The following is a 20,007-nucleotide window of genomic DNA, read 5'->3' as shown; positions in this document are numbered from 1 at the left end:
AACAATTCCTATGTCACTTACATGCCAATATTTATCTATCAAAAGCTTTCAATCAAGGAATAAACAAAACCAAAAGGTTAACCAAAAACGAAAAACCACAAAATAGAACAAAAATGAGATGAAATCTTAATATTCTGCAAGTCTTGAAATTATACTTTCAATCTTAAAGGTATTAAAGGCAGGTTATGAGAAGCATCATATCACTGTGATATTAAAAACAGTGACTGGTAGATAAAAGTGATTCCAAAGAATTTAAACGTGAAAAGGACTTGGTTAGATTCTCATACTTCTTTGCTGAACATTAGGAATATCACTTTCTTTTTGCTTTCCTCCTCACTGGTTGCTTCTTTTATGTACTCTTTGTTGATTGTTGCTCACCTCCCAGTCCTCTAAATGTTAAAGAAGCCAAGTCCTTGGATCTCTTCTTTGATCTTTCTACACTCTCCCTAGGTGGTCACAGCTAGTCTCTACAGTTTTGAATACCATATATATACTTACAAATCCCACATTTATAACTTTAGCCAAGATATCTCCTGTGAACTCCAGACTCATTTATCTATCTTCCTACTCAGCACATTTGGATCGAATATGCATATTTGTCTAATATGCATCTCAAAATTAACATTTCCAAAAATGAATCCACATTACTCTCACTCTTTAAGCAAATCTATGCTTCTCCAATATTTTACATCTTGTGGTTGCACAGCCCCAAAACTTCAGAAACATCCTCAACTCTTTCTTTCTCTAACACCATCCATGCAATCCATTTGACTTTTCCTTCAAAAGACATCCAGAGCTGACCAGTTCCCCTCACTTCATCCTTACCACCTCTATCCACAGCACCAGCATCTCCCTCCTGGACCAGGGCAACAGCATCCCGACTGGTTTCCCTGTCTCCACCCTCAGCCTCTTCAGTCTATTCTCTATAGGCAAGCCACGGTGACACATTTTTCTTTCTTAAAAGTCTAAGTATTAAGTTATCCATTAAATAACTAATTATTGCCTATGATAAGACACACAGATTTTAAGAGTAAAGTTTGATGAGTTTTGACTAATGTAAAACCATCTCCACCAAGTTACAGGACATTCCTATCATCCCCAAAGGTTTCCCTTATGATGCTGTCCACTCGATCGCCTCCCAGAGGAAACCAATGTTCTAATTACTATTATGAAAGTTTAGTTTTGCTTGTTTCAGAAGGTCACATGAATGGAAACGTGTAGTATGCACCACCATGTGTCCCTGGCTTCCTTTACCACAGCATAACATTTATGAGATTCATCTGTTATTGAGAGTATTCATAGTTACATCATTTTATTGATGAGTAGTATTCCATTGTATAAATATCCCTTAATTAATTCATTATTTGTTGATAGACATTTGGGGTTGTTTCATACGTTTTAGTTATTATGAATAAAGATGTTACAAACACTGCACAAAGCTTTTTTGTGGACTTATCCTTTGTTGTTCTTGAGTAAACACTTGAGAGTGGAATTGCTGGGTCATAGGTAATCTTTAGTTTGATAAAAACTGCCTATTTTTCAAAGTGTTGTGTTATTTTCACACTCACTAGCAACGGATAAAAGTTCAGATTACACTACATACTTGTAAGCATTTGTCAATGGGTTCTTGTTGATATTGTTTGTTTTAATTTTGGCCACATTAATGGGTAGACAATGGTATCTCACTGTGGTTTTAATCCATCTTTCTCTGATGATGAATGATTGTGAACATGTTTCCATATGCTTATTGACCATTTGTATATCTTCTTTGGTGAGGTGTTTGTTCAAGTCTTTTGCCCATTTTTAAAAAGCGATCTTTTAAAAAATATGTTAGTTCTTAACACTTCCCTGCTCAGAGCAATCCAATAGCATTTCAGATCACTCACTAAGAGCCAAAAATATTTACAACATCCACTAAAGCACAACACGATCTGCCGCTCGGATAACATTATGATCTCATCTCCTAGTACTGCTCCATCTGCTTAGATTCTTCATTATCCTGGTGTCCTTGAGCAACCAATCACCAGACCTCTCAGAGCTCCTGTTCCCTCTGCAGGGACTTTCTTGTCCCAGAGATCCACCTGCCTGTTTTCTCACTTCTTTTAGTACCTTCTGGAATATTCTGCATAAAATAGCAACCAGATCTCCAGCATTCCCTATTCCCTTTATCCAGTTTTATTTTTCCCGTAACACTTACCCATGAAGACGTGATTATTTTTACACTTATTTTTTAGTTCCTTTGTCCCTCTCTCCTTCCCTCCCTTTTACACTTTTATCTTCCTTCCTTCCTTCCTTCCCTCCTTCTCTCCTTCCTATTATTTACGGTTTATCTCATTCTACCAAAATATAAGCTCTATGAGGACAAGGAGTTTTGCCCATTCATTCCACAACTTTTGCTCACTACTGATTCCCAGATCCTAGAACAAGTTTTTAACCCTCCAGAAGAGTTGAGAGGACTATATATTTGAACTCTTTACCAACTTAAACTCATAACATTTTAGTCTTTAACTATATTTTAAAAGTGGCAGATATATCTATTTAAAAGAAAAAAGAAACACCTAAAACTGTGCTCCCAAACACTGTACCAAATCAATTTGATTTTTTAAGAAATGAGGCCAGGAATGTTCACTCATGCCTGAAATCCCAGCACTTTGGGAAGCCAAGTCAGGAAGATCACTTGAGCCCACGAATTTGAGACCATCCTGGGCAACATGGCAAGAGCCTATCTTAAAAAAAAAAAAAAATTAGCTGGATGCAGTGGTACACACCTGTAGTCTCAGCTGCTTGGAGAGCCAAGGCAGCAGGATCCCTGAAGCCCACGAGTTCAAGGCAGGAGTAAGCTCTGATCGTGGCACTGCACTCCAGCCTGGGTGACAAAGCAAGACCCTGTCTCTAAAATAAATAAATAAATATTTTTAAAAGAGTTTTTAAAAACTGAGACTGAGTGAGCATGTGAATCAAATAGACTTCATAGAACAAAGTGAAAAATTACATATTTTATATATGTATCTGCATGTATGCATACATCTGTACATATACATGTATAGAGAATTTGTCAAGTAATAATAAAATAGACAAATAAACTAACCTATACTGAGTGCTTACTGAGGAACTGTTAATCCTCACAAGAATCCCAGGAGGAACTATTCCCACTTTACCGATAAGAATATTGAGGTTTAGGGTGTTTAAGTAACTTGTTAAATTCATACAGCTGGTCGGTTCCAGAGTCAGGATTTAAACTGTATTACATTGTATCGCTTTGCCTAAATATTATATGTGTGTGTATGTACATTTAATTTGAATTACAAATAGAACATTGAAGAATAAAGTCTGTAATGTAAAAAAAAATCTAGTCCCTTCCAATGCTTTTATAAGATTATCATTATGTACATATTTTATGGTGTTTGAATTTTCTTTTTGTAATCATTAGCGACTACATGTATATCATATATGTAGGTTATGAAACATAATAACAGAATAAACTCTCATGGATCTACCAACCAGCTTAAATAATGAACATTGCCAAACTATTCAAGCTACCTGTGGACCCTTCCTCAATTCCATTCAGCTACGTTCCTCACCAGAAGTAAACACCACCTTGAATTGTGTGCATACCATTCCTTTGTTTTAATTAGAAATTTGATTACATGAATGTGTCCCTAAATGAGGTATTGTTTAGGTTATTTCTATGGGATTTTTCAAGATGCTATCATTTTATCTATAGTCCTCTCTGGTTGTTTTTTGTTTTCTCATTCAATACTATGCTTTTATGACTCCTCCATGTGTTTGTTTGTTTGTTTGTTTGTGGAGACAGAGTCTCACTTGTTGTCCAGGCTGGAGTGCAGTGGTGTAATCATGGCTAGCTGCAGCCTTGAACTCTTGAGCCCAAGTGATCCTCCTGCCTTAACCTCCTGAGTAGCCGGGACTATAGGTGCATGCCACCATGCCTGGCTAATTTTTAAAAATATAATTTTGTAGAGACAGGGTCTCGCTGTGTTACCCAAGCAGGTCTTGAACTCCTGGCTTCAAGCAGTCCTCCCACCTAGTCCTCCCAAAGTGCTGGAATTACAGGCATAAATCACCAGGCCTGGCCCAGTTCCTTCATGTTAATGCACATAGTCCATTGATTTTAATGCTCTACTGTATTCCTTGTAGGAACATACCAGATTTATTTGTTCATCCTTTTGCAAGCTTCTTTCATCAGACATCAAAACATATTACAAAGCTACTGTAAGACAATATGATATTTATACAAGGAGGAAGAGACAAATTGATCAATGGGACCAAATAGAGAGTTTACAAAAAAGACCTTGCCAGATGGTAACTTGGAATCTAACAAAGTAAATTGCAGATCCGTGGGAACAAAATGAACTATTCTGTAAATTGTGCTGAGATAACTGATTAAACTTTAAAGAAACCCTACCTTATACCACACAAAACAAATTCCAGCTGGACTAAAGGTTGTGAAAAGCAAACCTCTACAACTTTAAGAAGACAATATAACAGAATATCTTTATGACCTCTCAGTCAGCAAAAAGAAGATTATTTTGCCAGTGCAAAAATTACCAATCATAAAAAAATGATAAAGTCTATCTGGGTATGAAATTATTTTCATCAAAGAATACCATAAAGAAAATAAAAGAAACCACAAACTATTAGAAGATATTTAGAACATAGACTATCTCTTCTTAAGGATTTCTTTTTTAAGTATATTCCTACCTTCCCTGCAATAGTCATAACTTGAGAAATTTACTCTTATTGTTTCTTTGTCTATTTCTTCCTAGAGCTTGGAAGGGTACCTGGTACTTGATACACTGTTGATTAACAACCTTTTATTTTAGGCTGTTTTCTATGGCAGCATATGTAAAATTTTACCTTGCTTTAAACAAAGGCTACTAACTATAGGTGGCATTGTTGTAACATATATCATGTTCTCAATTACCTGTATGACAGCAAAGACTGATACTAGTAAAACTTCATTTAAGTTTTTTAATTCAATTGAACGAGAAGGTCATTGACACTTCAGTAATTGCTATTGAAAACCATTTGGCTGAAAGAGAAAAACACACACATATACACACACAAAATAAATTGTGACATAATCTTTACTACAGATTATTCACTTTAAAGGAATTTCCCACCATGATTCTTGTTACAGGATCATTATTGCAATTATTTTACCTAAGAAATTATTTGATACTTCTAACCCTATAGTCAAACATGACATAATTGTTACAACCATAAAGAAAGAAAAATTGTCAGTGCTTTCTGCTATTTTTTTAACTGCAAATAGAAAGTCCAGTTTTTAAGCTTTGTTCTTATTCGAAACTATGGAATAAACACAAAGGAATCAAAAGAACTAGCGAGAGAAAGAAAGTGGTTTGGGAGAATCTGAGAGTAGCCCCCTTACTACAGATGGCTGGCAAGCTGGTAACCTCAGTGTGAGGCCCTGGCATTGCCTAAGTACTACTGAATGTTGGTGACCTGGTTATTTCCTCCCAACTAGGAATCTCTGGTCAAGTCTTTGAGTTTTTCTGCTTTCTTCTCTGTCTTCATTCCAAGAAGACAGGGCTTAGTGTAGCTAAGTGCCTAAAATTCCCTTGTCTGTGAATGTTTAAAAACGTGTTCCCACTTGAAAGCATGGCAGAGACAGAGGTGTAAATGAACATTTCAGGCTACAAATTTAATCTGTAAAGTCCTGCATCTGTTGTCTCATCCATTAGATGGTGTGTTTCCACAAGTAGGAATCTTTTTTTCTTTTTTCTTTTCTTTTCTCTTCTTTTCTTTTCTTTCTTATTGTTAAATTGTAAAAGTCACTGCTAGGCAAACAAATCTTGTTGCTAAAAAACCAAGCCAGCACACTACCAGAATGTATGAATAGAAGTGCACTGTATAGGAATCATTGAAATCTAATTACTTTAAAGCTTTCTAAAAAGACACTGTATTTCAGGACTACATAACCAATACATTACACAGAGAAAACTTAGAGCTCATAAAAAAACAGTGAACGTGAACATAGGTGTAGAAAATAGCAACTGAGAACGTATATACAATTAATATGACAGGACGGGAGGTCTAAAAAAGAACCAGGTAGAATATCAGTTCCTGTGTACAGAGAATGGCTCCTGATATTGTGAAAATGTGGAAATCCACATACCTGGGTTAGAGACCCATACATGTCACTTACAGGCCATATGACCCTGAACAAGTTCTATAATTTCTCTTGGTTGTTTTGTGAAAGGACACGAAAATAATATTCAACTCACTGAGTTGTTTGGAGATTTAATGAGATGATGTACTTAAAACACTTTGTACACTATAAGGCGCTATATAAATGTAATTCATCTACCTAAAGAATAATTATTAAAACAGATTATCCCTGAGGAAAGAACAAAAGGAAATGAGTCTATGAAATTATAGTGAAAGGAATGTATATCATGCAGTGGGACAAGCATCCTGGCTGTGACACCGATTACTAGGGAAGCGACAGAGTTGGTTTCTGAGGCTATAAACCACCACTGCTTGACAGAATGAAAACAATCTTGCTTAAAGGTAAAGTCATAGAGTATGTGACAGTTTTTGGTGCCACCCAGGATAAAAATAATTGGGCTCAAAGTTAATACAATTCATTAGATAGTTCTGTCTTCTAAAGACAGGCTTAAACCATGTTTCCTGAGGTCCCGAGGAATCTAACAGCGTCAAGCCACGTAATTCTAGAGCATTTGCTGGCTTCCTCTTGTACAAGTTGAATGAAGACTTGTCTATCCTCCTCTATTTTCCTAAAATGAAGCTTTTAAAAATGAGCCACCAATCTATAAAAATAATTTGATGACATTTTGCCAAATATTAAACCACGCAGTGGTGTCCTTAGGGAAACCCGAGAAGAGGAAAATCACACTGTGCTCTCTGATCCCTTCCATAAGGGACACCAGAGGCCAACTTTGTGCAGGGCTCTATGGAAAGTACAAGGAAGGCAGAGGAGAAGCTAAAGCAGACAGTCTCTGCCTCAAAGTGTCTCAGTCTAGTGGGAGAGTCAGCCATTACTCAAAGCCACATTAGGAAAAGAAGTGATCTGAAAGTACACAAAACAGAGATTTGACTGACAGAGAGAAGCCAGCTAAGGATTCCCTAAAGATGAGGAGACAAAGTAGATATCTGAGAAAAGAGTAGGAATTAATCAGGCAAAGATACTACCTGGAGATTTCTAAGCAGACAGAACAGCAGGTGCAAAGGTCCTGTGGCAAAAAGGAGCATGGTGATTCCAAGGATCTAAAAGAAGGCAGGAAGACAGGTGCACAGAGTAGAGGATATGGAGTGAGATGAGGTGCAAGAGGTGGGTAGGGCCAGATTAACTAGGACTTTGAGGGAATGCTTAGGATTTTGGTCTTTATCCTCAGAGCAAAGCAAAGTCACTGGCACAAAGTAAATGTAGGTGAAGAGAAAGTAAATCACAGAACAGATGTAAAAACTTCATATGGAAGGGATCAAGGATGGCCTTAGCTGCTTTGCAATGAAATAGATAAAAGATCACTGGCTGCATCCTTAAGTCACAGGTCTGCTGACAGCAACATCATCCACTCCATACCCCCAACCCCAAAGGACACTGTATAGCCTGATCATCTCCACTTCCCTACCCCATGGGCAACTCTGCCGAGCAAGTCATTTGCCTCACAGAAGCTGATGATGGCCCTGGGGAGTTTAGATAATGGCAGTATATGATGGAATATGCATTTCCTAAAATGGAATGAATGTATAGAGGGGTGAGGGTGGCAGCTGACACTGAGTGTGAATCTGTATGTGTCTACCTAACCCTAAAGCTACACCTGGAAGGAAAAATCATTACCCAAACTCACTTCTTTCTGGTCTAGATAACGGCTCTCTACATTAAAAATGTTCCTACTATTAGTAGTTCTTTATAAAAGGAGAAGAGAAGGATAAAAAAAAAAAACCTCTGGCAGAGAAATAATAACAAAATGTATGATCCACAGAGGTGGTGGGAAGATATAACGTTATTTTACATATTTGATATAGAGCCTAAATTAAGCCATAGAAAAGAGGCCATGAATCTTCACAGCCTCATTATCAAGCTTCCCTAAACCTCAAATACAGAAAAATACATTTCATAAACAAAGACCCAATAGGATTTTAATGATTCAATAAATTTCACAGACATTTGCACTAATCACATTTCATTACAATTTTTAAAAGAAATTCCATTGATGGAGTGTCAGATTTTGAAAGAGGGCACAAAATATCTTTTGGGAAGCTAGTTTTGGCTAACCATGAAAATGCAAGTCAAATGTATTATGGACAAGTCAAATGTTATGCAACCGAAAAGTTACACATATGCCTTTTTTTTTTTCCTACTTCTTGACTTCATTGTGTCAAGAGTCAATCTCTTAAATCCCTCAGGACACATCTTTCCTCCAAACCATCCCAACCTGAATGGCAAGAAATTCAGACTTCAGTGTAAGCTGTCAGTCTCTAAGATGTTCTACAATCCTGGATGCCTATCAGCAGCTCCATTTTTTCAAGATGTAGATGAATTTTCTAATGCAAGGCTTCATCTATTAATTACCAACTTATTGAAGGCATTCTAGTTTGAATGTTATCACCACAATCATCTCATCCCCAGTGAAAGAAATACATTCACCCAGTACTACTCAAACCAGGGCACGAGAGGCCCTGACCTCCTGTGGCTGTACCCTTCTCCATGGTATGGCCGAGGGGACATGCCCATCTAGAGCCTATGCCCCTCTTCTAGGAATTCCCTACTCAAGTGGTTCTAGGCCTACTTCAGGCCTGACCCCATCCTCCCAGTGGCTGACTAGTATTTTAGATACATTCCTGGGCCTGAGGGGAGGCCAAAGGGCAGCTATATTAAAGGGATATGAATGTGCAGACTAGGGCATCCATACAGGTGTGCACAAGGCACTCAGATATTGGAAGGAGCTGGGAGTAGGAAGGGGGTCAGATTAGAGGCTGAGGGCTGAGAAACAGTTCTTGTCATGTTGCTATGGTCTGGTACACTACTCTAAGTCTGTGGATTCTAAATGAGAGCTTGGCCTTCCAGGTCATTCTGAACAGTGCCTTTCAAAGCTTAATGTACTAACAAAATACCTGGAGGTCTTGTTCCAATGCAGATCTGATTCAGTAAATCTGAGGTAGGGCCTGAAAGTCTGCATTTCTAATGCGCTCCAAAATGATACTGACACTGCTGGTATGTGGGCCACACTGTAAGTAAAAAGGATCATGAAGGTACTTTTGTCAAGGTAGAACAATAGAACATGTTTTATTTAACAATTTATAAGCCAGGTATATTCACGGTACCTGGGTCTCCATTGGGACACTTGTCCTAGCCCAGCAAATGTTAGGGACATTCTTGCATTTATCTTTCATCAGAATGATCTGCCCACTTCCACAGAAATCTCATCTTAAGGGAAGAATCATGTTGGAGTATAACGTGTCGACAAAAGATTATTTGTATCCATTCATTCTGCTTCAGATGATGCACCAGATGGTTGCTCAGGCTGTCTATACATATGAGTTCTGATACTAGGAGCAAAGTAAGGATTTGTTGTCCATTGGCAGCAAGTCCACTTACTTATTTTCACTATTCCCAAGCCCTTGGGCTCCACCTCTAGGAGTAGTCATCTTGTAAACAGAAACCAGAAGAACAAGACCAGAAGGTAGAAACTAGCCACACTGCTAGGAAAACATATGCCTTCAGTGGGTGCAGGCTCACCTGTAAGGGATTTAGATATATAGACATCTCCCAGGATGGCCTTCCTTCCATGCCTGTTCTTCCATGCCCTTCCCCCATCATGGTGCTCAACTTCCGGCTCTTGTTTTCTTATCTCAGCATTGTCCTGAGGTCCCAGGGAACCTCAGTCTACTTCAGTCTATTCCTGCTGAACAAAACCAGCTCAAGCTTTTCCCTGTGCCTCTAAAATTCCATATTGCAAATTCCACTGTATTATAAGCCACTGTAAACCAATGGCCTTCCAACTGTCAAAACCCATGCATCCTACAGAGGGTGGTTGTTTTTATAAGAAACAAAAGCTTATACATACGAAAGTGAAAAGGATGGAATCCCACTCTTAGTCACCTTATTTGTTTCTGGCTGGCCCTACCTGCACCTCATGCCACATCCCTCAGCACTCCAGCCTTGTGTACACATCCGTTTGAACTGGACTACCTGAGTTTCCTAAACAAGACCTTACATTTGGCCTTGTCTTCTACTCTTTTTAAGAAAATAAACTTTACTGTTTAGAGTAGTTTTGGTGTGACAGCAAAATTGAGAGGAAGGTACAGGGACTTCTTAAGTATTGCCTACCTACCCTCCACATACACAGCACCGCCCCCCTCCCCATTGATATTCCCCACCAGAGGAGTACATTTGCTACAACCGATGAACTTACATTGACACAGCATTTCCACCCAAAGCCCAGACTTTGCATTAGGATTCTTCTTGGGATTATATAAGGGTTTGGATAAATGTAATGACCATGTGCCTATTATTATAATATCATACAAAATAGTTTCACTGCCCTAAAAATCCTCTGCGGCTCACCTATTCACCCTGCAGTCCCCAACCTCTGGCAACCACTGATCTTTTTTTACTGTCTCCATAGGACTCTGTCTTTTCTAGAAAGACATATAGTTTAAATAATACACTATACAGCCTTTTCAAATTTGCTTCTTTCATTTAGAAACATGCATTTAAGTTTCCTTTATGTATTTTCAACACTTGATAGCTCATTTCTTTTCAGCAGTGAATAATACTCCATTGTCTGGATGTACCATGGTTTATTTAACTATTCACTATTGAAAGACAATTTGGTTGCTTCCAAGTTTTGGCAGTTATGAATACAGCTGCTATAAGCATATGTGTGCATATTTTTGCGTGGCACAAGTTTTCAGCTTATTTAGGTAAAAACCAAGGAACATGATTGTTGAATCATATAGTAAGAGTGTGTTTAGTTTTGTAAGAAACTGCCCAAACTGTCTTCTAAACCAAAGTGACTATACCATTTTGCATTCCTATCAGTAATGAATGAAAGTTCCTGTAGTTTCACATTCTCATCAGCATTTGGTATTGTCAGTGTCTGGGATTTTGGCCATTCAAATAAGTGTACAGTGGTATTTCATTGTTGTTTTAATTTGAAATTCCCAAATCACATCATATGATGTTGATTGTCTATCTTATTTGCTATTTGTATTTCTTCTTTTGTAAGTTTTCTGCTCTGGTCTTTTGCTTATTTTTTAATTGGGTTATTTGATTACTTATTGTTGAGTTTTAAGAGTTCTTTGTATATTTTGGATAACAATCCTTTATGAGATGTCTTTTGTAAATGTTTTCTCCCAGTCTTTGGCTTGTCTTCTCATTCCCTTGACAGTGTCTTTCACAGGGAAGAAATTTTTAAGTTTAATGAAATCAGTTATTTATTTCATGAATTGTACCTTTGGTGCTGTATCTAAAGAGTCATTGGCATACCCAAAGTCATTTACATTTTCTCCTATGTTCTCTTCTAAAAGTTTTATGGTTTTACATTTTACATTTAGGTATATGACATATTTTGAGTTAATTTTTGTGAAGAGTGTAAGATCTATGTCTAGATTCATTCTTTTATTTTTGCATGTGGATATCCAGTTGTTCGAGCACCATTTGTTGAAAAGGATATCTTTTCTCCATTGTATTTCCCCAGCTCCATTGTCAAAGATTAACTGACTGTGTTTATGTGGTCTAGTTTTGAGCTCTCTATTCTGTTCCATTAATCTACTTGCCTATTGTTTTGCCAATACCACACTGTCTTGATTACTGTAGCTTTAAAGTAGTATCAGTTCTCTCATATTGTTCTCTTTCATTCTTGTGTTGACTAGTATGGGTCTTTTTTTTTTTTTTGTCTCTATAAATTTAGGAATCCATGGGTTGATATCCACAGACTAACTTGCTGAAATTTTGATTGGAATTGCATTGAATCTATAGGTCAAGTTGGCAAGAGCTGACATTTGGCAATATTGAGTCTTCCTATCCATGAACGTGGAATATCTCCATTTATTTAGTCATCCTTTAACTAGAGTTTTGTAGTTTTCTTTGTATAGCTCTTGTACATATTTTCTTAGATTTATACTCAAGTGTTTTACTTTTTGGGGTGCTAATGTAAACAGTCTACTACTCTTCTGCAAGAAATTTTCCTCCTTTGCTTCCACTCTTCCTAGACTAACTCTGGCTAGAAATTTCAGGTCTGAGTACTCTTACTTTGGGAAATCTTTCTTAAGCACATATTTAATCATTCATTCATTCACTCATGCATTTACTTAACAAATATATATGGTGTGTTTACTATGTGTTAGTTGTTATTCTAATCTCTGAGGATATCGCAGTGGCCTAACATTTTCTACTGTCATAAAGCTCACATTCCAGTGAGGAGAATAAATGTAAACATAGAAAATCTGATATAAGTAACCCGCTTGAGGAGAGATATTCTTTAAGTATTCGATGAATGAATGACTAAATGAATGAATGAATATTGAAATTTTCTGACCCTTATGGTGTTCAAGGAACTTATTTTTGATTAAGTTTTTCCTCATCCAAATTGAAAAAAAACATCGGCAGAGGACCTATTTTATGTTTCCACTGACCAGAACCCATGATCTAACGTAATTATAAGTTTACCTTCAGTACTTAGTAAATACTTAAGTGATTGACTGACTGATGTTTTAGGAACCACATTTTGGACTATTGGCCCTTCTATAGAAATTTTCTTTCCTTTTTTGAGACGGAGTTTCGCTTTTGTTGCCCAGGCTGGAGTTCAATGGCGCTATCTCGGCTCACCGCAACCTCCGCCTCCCTGGTTGAAGCAACTCTCCTGCCTCAGCCTTCTGAGTAGCTGGGATTACAGGCATGCACCACCATGCCTGGCTAATTTTGTATTTTTAGTAGAGACAGGGTTTCTCCATGTTGGTCAGACTGGTCTCGAACTCCTGACCTCAGGTGATCTGCCCACCTCAGCACTCTCAAAGTGCTGGGATTACAAGCGTGAGCCACTGTGCCCAGCAGTGTTAAATTTGTGATGTTTTCAAGCAAGAATGTTAAATTTGTGATGGAAGATGCCTTTCATAAGTGAGGTGTGAATTCTCTTGAATCTGAGGGGAAGAGACAATGGCACATGAAAGAATTAACACCTTCTTTATGTCAAATTCAAATTTCTCCCTTCCTCCCATCCCAGATTCTAATTCAAACAGCTACAACCCCATAGCTTTTCACCAGAGTCAAGTTCAAGTGGGCCACTATATTAGGCAGAAAAACGCTGAGAATCACCCATGGAAACATTGCTGAAGCCACCAAAGTTTTACGATCAACTGGAAAATCCACAAATAAAATGAGAAAATGCATCACTAAAAATCTAATGTGCAGTTGGGTAAATGATAAACCAATTTGAATTAGTGAATACTAATTGAAAAACTGCATGACAAAGTATTTTCCCATTAAAGCAGGAATTTGCTAAAGGCATTTTCAATTATGTATCATGCTTCAGTAAGAAGCTTCACACATTCTAACGACATAGTGTCTTCTTCAACTTTGCCTCCTGATGGAATTTTTAGCACAATGGCTACCTAGCTCAAATAACTTTAAAAATTAGATGCCAATGACCTTGACAAGGTTCTTCCATTTTTACGTGGTTCTTTTTTTCTCTCTGGTCCTCACACCTAACAGAACAGATGTTTTTAACTTGAGAACCTAATTATTATCTATGAGTGTTAATATTTTTAACCTAATCATGGTTTATCTGCATCCCAGAAACTCACAGTTCACTGTGCTTTGCTAGACAAGTAGAATATTTAGAAGTTTTGACCATCTAAAAGGACATTTTAGATGAAGGACTATCTCCCTTTGAAGTTCACAAATATTTGAATGTCCTTTCAATTGCTTAGATAACTTACTCTTCTCAAAATCAGGGCAGAGGTGACTGCTGGGAGCCAAAATTGTGGATTCCAAACCTACAGGGAAGGGAATATATCTGGAACATAATACCCTGTTGGTGCTCAATAAATGTTTATTAATGAGCCCCTTTTTTTGACCCAGGCACAGAGAATAAATCCAAGGAAGGAAGATTATGCAAATAGACAGAAAGGTCACCCAGCCCTACATGGGGGTGTGGCCCAGGGTGGGGGCAGGACCAAGTCATTCAGGTGACAGGACATTCTCCTGGGTGTATAGCAGTGACCCTGGCAACCCTCATTCCAATAGTTATCTGCTCCATTATAAAATAGTGTAGAAGAACATTTCAGCCACTGACTGCAGAAAATTCTGTTTGAGAAAAAAAAATATGTTCTCTCCTTACAACAGTTTAAAGAGATTCTTAGGCCAGAGAACTCTTGATGAAGAATAGACAATGAAGAGAATCAAAGTGAGATCTATAGGAATCATTAGTAATTGGAATGTCCACATTGCATAACTGCAGAACAGAGGGAGAGCACTCATGAAGCCAGGCTTAGCAATATCTTTACAGTGAACAGATTTATTACGAAAGCGACGTGTTAGAAAGAAGTACAAGTATTGGAAATGCATGTCATCCAAACTGATGACATTGGGCAAGGGCCATTCCAAAGGCAAAATTTGTAAAACAATATTCCCCTCTCTGATATAAAACAGAAAAGCCATGAAACAGTTACCAAAATGCCTCAAAAGATTCATCTGTTATTTCTCCTCAGTACTGCAGAGAAAAACGTCTCTGTGATTTGGCACCAGTCATTAGCTATTTAAAATTATTGGTTTTAATCTAGTAAGTAAAACCGAAATTTGCAATGGTTTATTTTAATAAAATATTTATGATGCTTCAGGAAAACAGCTAAATAGCTCTGATCTGAAAATGAACAATGAGACTGAACTAAATTGATTTCTCCCCAGTAGGACATACAGCTCAAAACATACACACATAAAAGACTGACACGTCAAACATTAAACTGTATTTCGTAGACATTGTCTTCTTTTAATTGAAATCTTATCTGAGGTGAAGATTATCTCTTTTCCTTCAGCTACGCTAATCTCTTCTAGCCTGAAGGCCCATAACTCGTGAATTATTAAACAATCATATTTGTAGCAGCAAATTGATTTCTGAGAGATTCATATTGATTGAGATATTCAGGACTAATGATTTTGAGGTTAGGGTGTTTAGACATTATTACCTCTGATGAACTAAATTGGTAGGGTCTTTTTTCTATTTATATTATTTTCCATTAATAGATAGTTCAGCTTGCACTTTAGCCTTGAATCCACCTATCAGACCAATTGGAGTGCCAGTTGGCTTTCTCAACTACCAAACTGATATGCCAAAATTATGCCGGTTTTTGTCCACATTCATAAAAAGATGGCAACTGTGATAGGTGAGTCAAGTGGTCAGCAATCTATCAGGAGTTACAGTCAGAGTTGTAGTTGTTGGCTTTGCTAATTAGGCTTGCTCCTATCTTAGTAACTCAGGAAACATCCCTGAACCACAAATAACTGCCAATGGGACACATAAGAATCACTAGATGAGAGTGAAGCGGCCAAAACTGAGTACATTAATTGCTAGTTACCAGAAAAAAATAACACCAAGTACATAGTCAAATGTACTTCACTGTAGGCCAGAACCTCCATCTTCATACACAAACCATAATCCATGCTAACATACAGCAGTAGCATCTAACAGTATTAGGAATGTGTCACATTGACTCTGCTCGTCAACGGACTGTCTGGGTCACTGACATGCTGGAACCTCAGAAGGTATGGTCCCAGCACTTAATAAGGAGGATTATCTTTATGACATCAATTCTGTAGAAACACAAGTTTAAGTGTCTGCTCTGCCACTGACTGGCTGCATATGCTTAGTCAGAGTATTTAATGTCACTAGGCCACTGTTAATTCATCTGAAAGATGAACTAGTATGTACTACATAAGTGCAACAAGAACAAAGTAAATAAAAGCTTTTAAATTTTTAAAGTACAGTGCAGGTGCATGTAAAAGTTTGTGTTGTCCTGGTTGATATTAAAATGAGAGATTAAGGTATTTAAGGTAGTGGAATGGGAGTCTGTGATTTGAAGATTTTCCTTCTCTTTTACCCTACACCTAAACCATCCCCAAATCCTGTTGGCACTACCTTTGAAACAGACCCAGGGAATCTAACCACTTCTCCCCACCTCCATGTCTACCACTGGAGTCCAAACCACTGTGTGCTCTCCCTGGAGAACTGCAGCAGCCTCTCAATTAGGCTCCCTGCTTCTGTCCTAGCCCCTTGTTGGTCTATTTTCTAAACAGCTGCTGGGATGATCCTTCAAAAAGGTAGGTAAGATCATGTCACTCCTCACCTCAAAATCCTATAAATGGTTTTATCTCATTCAGAGTAAAAGCCACAGCCATGATACTGGCCTAATGAGCCTACACACCCTGTAGTACTCCTGTTTCTCCTCTGACATCACCTCTCATTGTCCTCTCCATGAGGAACTTCAGCCCAGTCCTTCTGCTGTCCTCGCTTTACTTGAACATACCACTCAGTCCTCTTCCATAGAATGTTTGCACCTGCTGTTCCCATTATAGAATACACCCCTCCCAGACATCCACACAATCACTCCCTCAGTGTCTTCAGGTCGCTGCTGCAGCCCCAGGGCCCAGAAGCAGTGCTGGACCCATATGCAGATGTTAAAGGATGGCTTTAACATCTTAACATGAGCGATGGCTCATGACCGTAATCCCAGCACTTTGGGAGGCCGAGGCAGGCAGATCACCTGAGGTCGGGAGCTCGAGACCAGCCTGACTAACATGGAGAAACCCCATCTCTACTAAAAATACAAAATTAGCCAGGTGTGGTGGTGCATGGTTTTAATCCCAGCTACTTGGGAGGCTGAGGCGCGAGAATTGCTTGAACCTGGGAGGCAGAGGTTGCGGTGAGCTGAGATAATGCCATTGCACTCCAGCCTGGGCAACAAGAGTGAAACTCTGTCTCAAAAAAAAAAAATAGAATAAAAGGTTGAATGAATGAATAGATAAATCCCAAATCTAGCTACTATAACACCAGTCTTGATTTTTAAAAACCCATAAGCGTATCCCTGGTTTTTAACAAACTATATGTTCAGGCCACTTTCAAAAACTGTTATCCTAATTGTCCCTACCCCACTAGTTATAGCACAGTAACTCAGTCACAAACCCCGGTGTAACTTTTGAGCTTACAATTACAATAGAAAAAGATTATTATCATAGTGGAATCATTATCATTAATATTTCTGTTTAAAGAACATAAGTAGGTAACTCTCAACTATACTCATCTTCCCAAAAGTCTTGCTAATTAGAAAGACTATAGTTAAAAATACTTTATTGTATATTTCAAAACAGCTAGAATAGAAGAATTGGAATGTTCCCAAAACAAAGAAAAGACAAATGATTGAGGTGACAGACATCCCAATTACTCTGATTTGATCATTACAGATTGTAGCATGCATCCAAATATCACATATATCCCAAAATACATGCAACTATTATATATCTTTTTTTAATCTTTCCAGTTGACTTACGTCTCTGAAACTCCTGATATGACAATAACCTAGACCTAACTCTTGCAGGTATTCATTTTCCAAAGGAGAAAAAATAGCAACAAAAAGATCTCAACATTTCTTAAGCTGAGATTCATAATATTTTTATTCCTAAACCACATATACATTAGCCTCCAAAGTTCTCAGAGTAAAAAATAAAAAGGTTTGTAATTTTTTAAATAGAAAAAAATGGGCAGCAGCACTTTAAAACTTCTCAGTTTGAAAGAGATACGTTTGGTCAATGATCTATTTTTATTTCTGCTCTGCTGTTTCTTGAGGAGTCCAATGACAAGGACCTGTCCTTCAAAGCTTTAGTCTGTGGGCAGAGAATTAGCATTTTCAATTACTTTCCCTGGATGAAGTATATGGGTCTCTTTCCCTTCCCATCCCCAGCCTTTTCTTTCATTCTCTCTCTCCCCTCGGAGGACAGGGAGGGCAGTTTCTGGGTTACCCTTCCTTTTGTGTTTTTTTTTTTAATTTTCTTTCAGAATTTTCTCAGCAGGCTACAATCATGCTTTAAAAAGTAATTTATAAATATTTTTTCCCAGAAAAAAGAACTGCAAATATAGGATTTAAGCATCATATGATATCTGCTTAAACTGTTGACACTATCTGTTTTAGTTAACAAATTTGTTTTATGTTCTTAATCAACAGACATATAGTTCTGTTACTCTTGTTGATTCTGCAGCAAAGCCAGTTAACGTTGTTATTATCTTGGATATATACTCAGAACAGTTACCCTTACAGACATTTTTAATAAAAACAAACAACAACTGGGTGGACTCAGAAATGAGATCAGATTGCTTTATCAACCAAGGAACAACCATTGCTCTATTTTACATAGTTCATATTCTTCTTTCAATGTCCTCTCTCTTACCAACCATTTTAAATACAATGATCTGGTCAGATCACGGACAGACATGGAAAGGGGAAGACAAAAAGAAGCAACCTCTGTTTAACTTTTGGTAAAACCAGCATCCAAAGAAGGAAAACCAGAAAGTACAAAAAGGGTTGAGCCCAGGAAACAGGAGCCATAAATTCTTCTATCATGATGCAGTTGCCCTGCCAATTTGGCGGAAAATCTTGGAGGGCCCTTCCTTTATTCTGGCTCTAGTCTCTATTAAATCACAGAAATAAATGATCTCAAGCACTTTGGAAATATACAGTGCTCACTAAAAAGACACTCAGAATTCTGAAAGTATTCAATTCTCAACCTTTATATAGTCTGCATCTCTACTTTTAAGTCTTGAGGGGAGGTACTAGAGAAAAATAGATAGTCTGGGATCTAATCCCTTGACTGTAGAATGCCCTTTAATCAACGAGGTTAAGGAATAGGCAACTGGTCAAATAACCAGGACATCTCTTATGTCAATGGGAAAGAACTACATTTGTTGAGTACATGCATGTGCTGGTTCCCTGTGGGATTCTTCACATATATCATTTCAAGGAAGAGATCCCCAGGACAAATCACTTTACCTTCTTATCCCAAAAAGCTCAGCAGGAAATGGTCTTGACCCATGACAAAGATTTCAAAAAGGGCTGCTTTCCATGACAAATCCAACCACCTTCTAAATGTCCATGAGCTTCACAATTCTCCCAGGACTGAAGTTTCCTTCAGAGCAGGTTAAGCAATTATCTAACACCTAATAGAAACTTCCAATCCCAGTTTCTTGGAAAGGTATATCTAACAAAATTCTTAGTAAAGTCCTACATTAATCCAAAAAGTTTGAAAAAAATTGGTAGAAATTAAAGGTGGATAAATATAAAAAATACAAATCACTCTAATAACTCCAAATGAGTAACCCATTTAAAGCCATATAAGCATAACCCAGCACTTCAAAGTAGAAAATGCTCCTAAATATGTGTGTGTGTGTGTGTGTGTGTGTGTATGAAAATGATTACTACCCTTCCCTCATCCACTCCAACCTCCATAGCTTAAAATAAAAATAAGTTGGAGAGAATTAAACTAGGCCACTACTCCATGAGGTTGCAAATGTTTAAGATATTAGGTGAATCTCTAAACCATGTCTGTGCCGTTGGCTGTTTTATTAAGTTTACCTTCAGCAGATGTAACCTTCATAACCCAGTGTCTCCATAGGTCTGACATTTACCTGGCAATATCTTTTCAAAGCAATATCCTTCAGTGCTAAACACCTCTTAATTAGGGGCTCATTGAACAAAGGTAGCATTCATCTCTTCATTTACAAAGAGAGGCAACAGCAGCAATGGTAGCAATTTTTATTTGTAGGAACCTAACTGCCAGTTAGACTCATTTTTATTACCTTCAATGATGTGGTTTGTGTTTTGTTTTGTGCTTAAATGATGGATTGTAGTCAAACGAGTCTGTCCTCATTACTCACGGTTTTCATAAAGAAGGAAAAACAAAGAGAGAGAGTTTAGGTAATTGTATTCCATATCCAGCCTAAGTCAAGTTCACTA

At 37.7% G+C, this 20,007-nt stretch overlaps 1 protein-coding gene across 5 annotated transcripts in view; it reads right to left on the bottom strand.

Annotated features, from left to right (window-relative positions):
* The window catches only part of ESRRG (estrogen related receptor gamma), a 592,692-nt gene that overhangs the window by 458,370 nt on the left and 114,315 nt on the right, over positions 1 to 20,007 (bottom strand). The gene's annotated exons all lie outside the window — the stretch shown is intronic.

Source organism: Pongo pygmaeus, chromosome 1 (assembly GCF_028885625.2).
Source record: "Pongo pygmaeus isolate AG05252 chromosome 1, NHGRI_mPonPyg2-v2.0_pri, whole genome shotgun sequence".
In the NCBI taxonomy this organism is placed as follows: domain Eukaryota; kingdom Metazoa; phylum Chordata; class Mammalia; order Primates; family Hominidae; genus Pongo; species Pongo pygmaeus.
The sequence above is the reverse complement of the archived record's forward strand: the minus strand, read 5'-3'. Positions and strand labels throughout refer to the sequence as shown.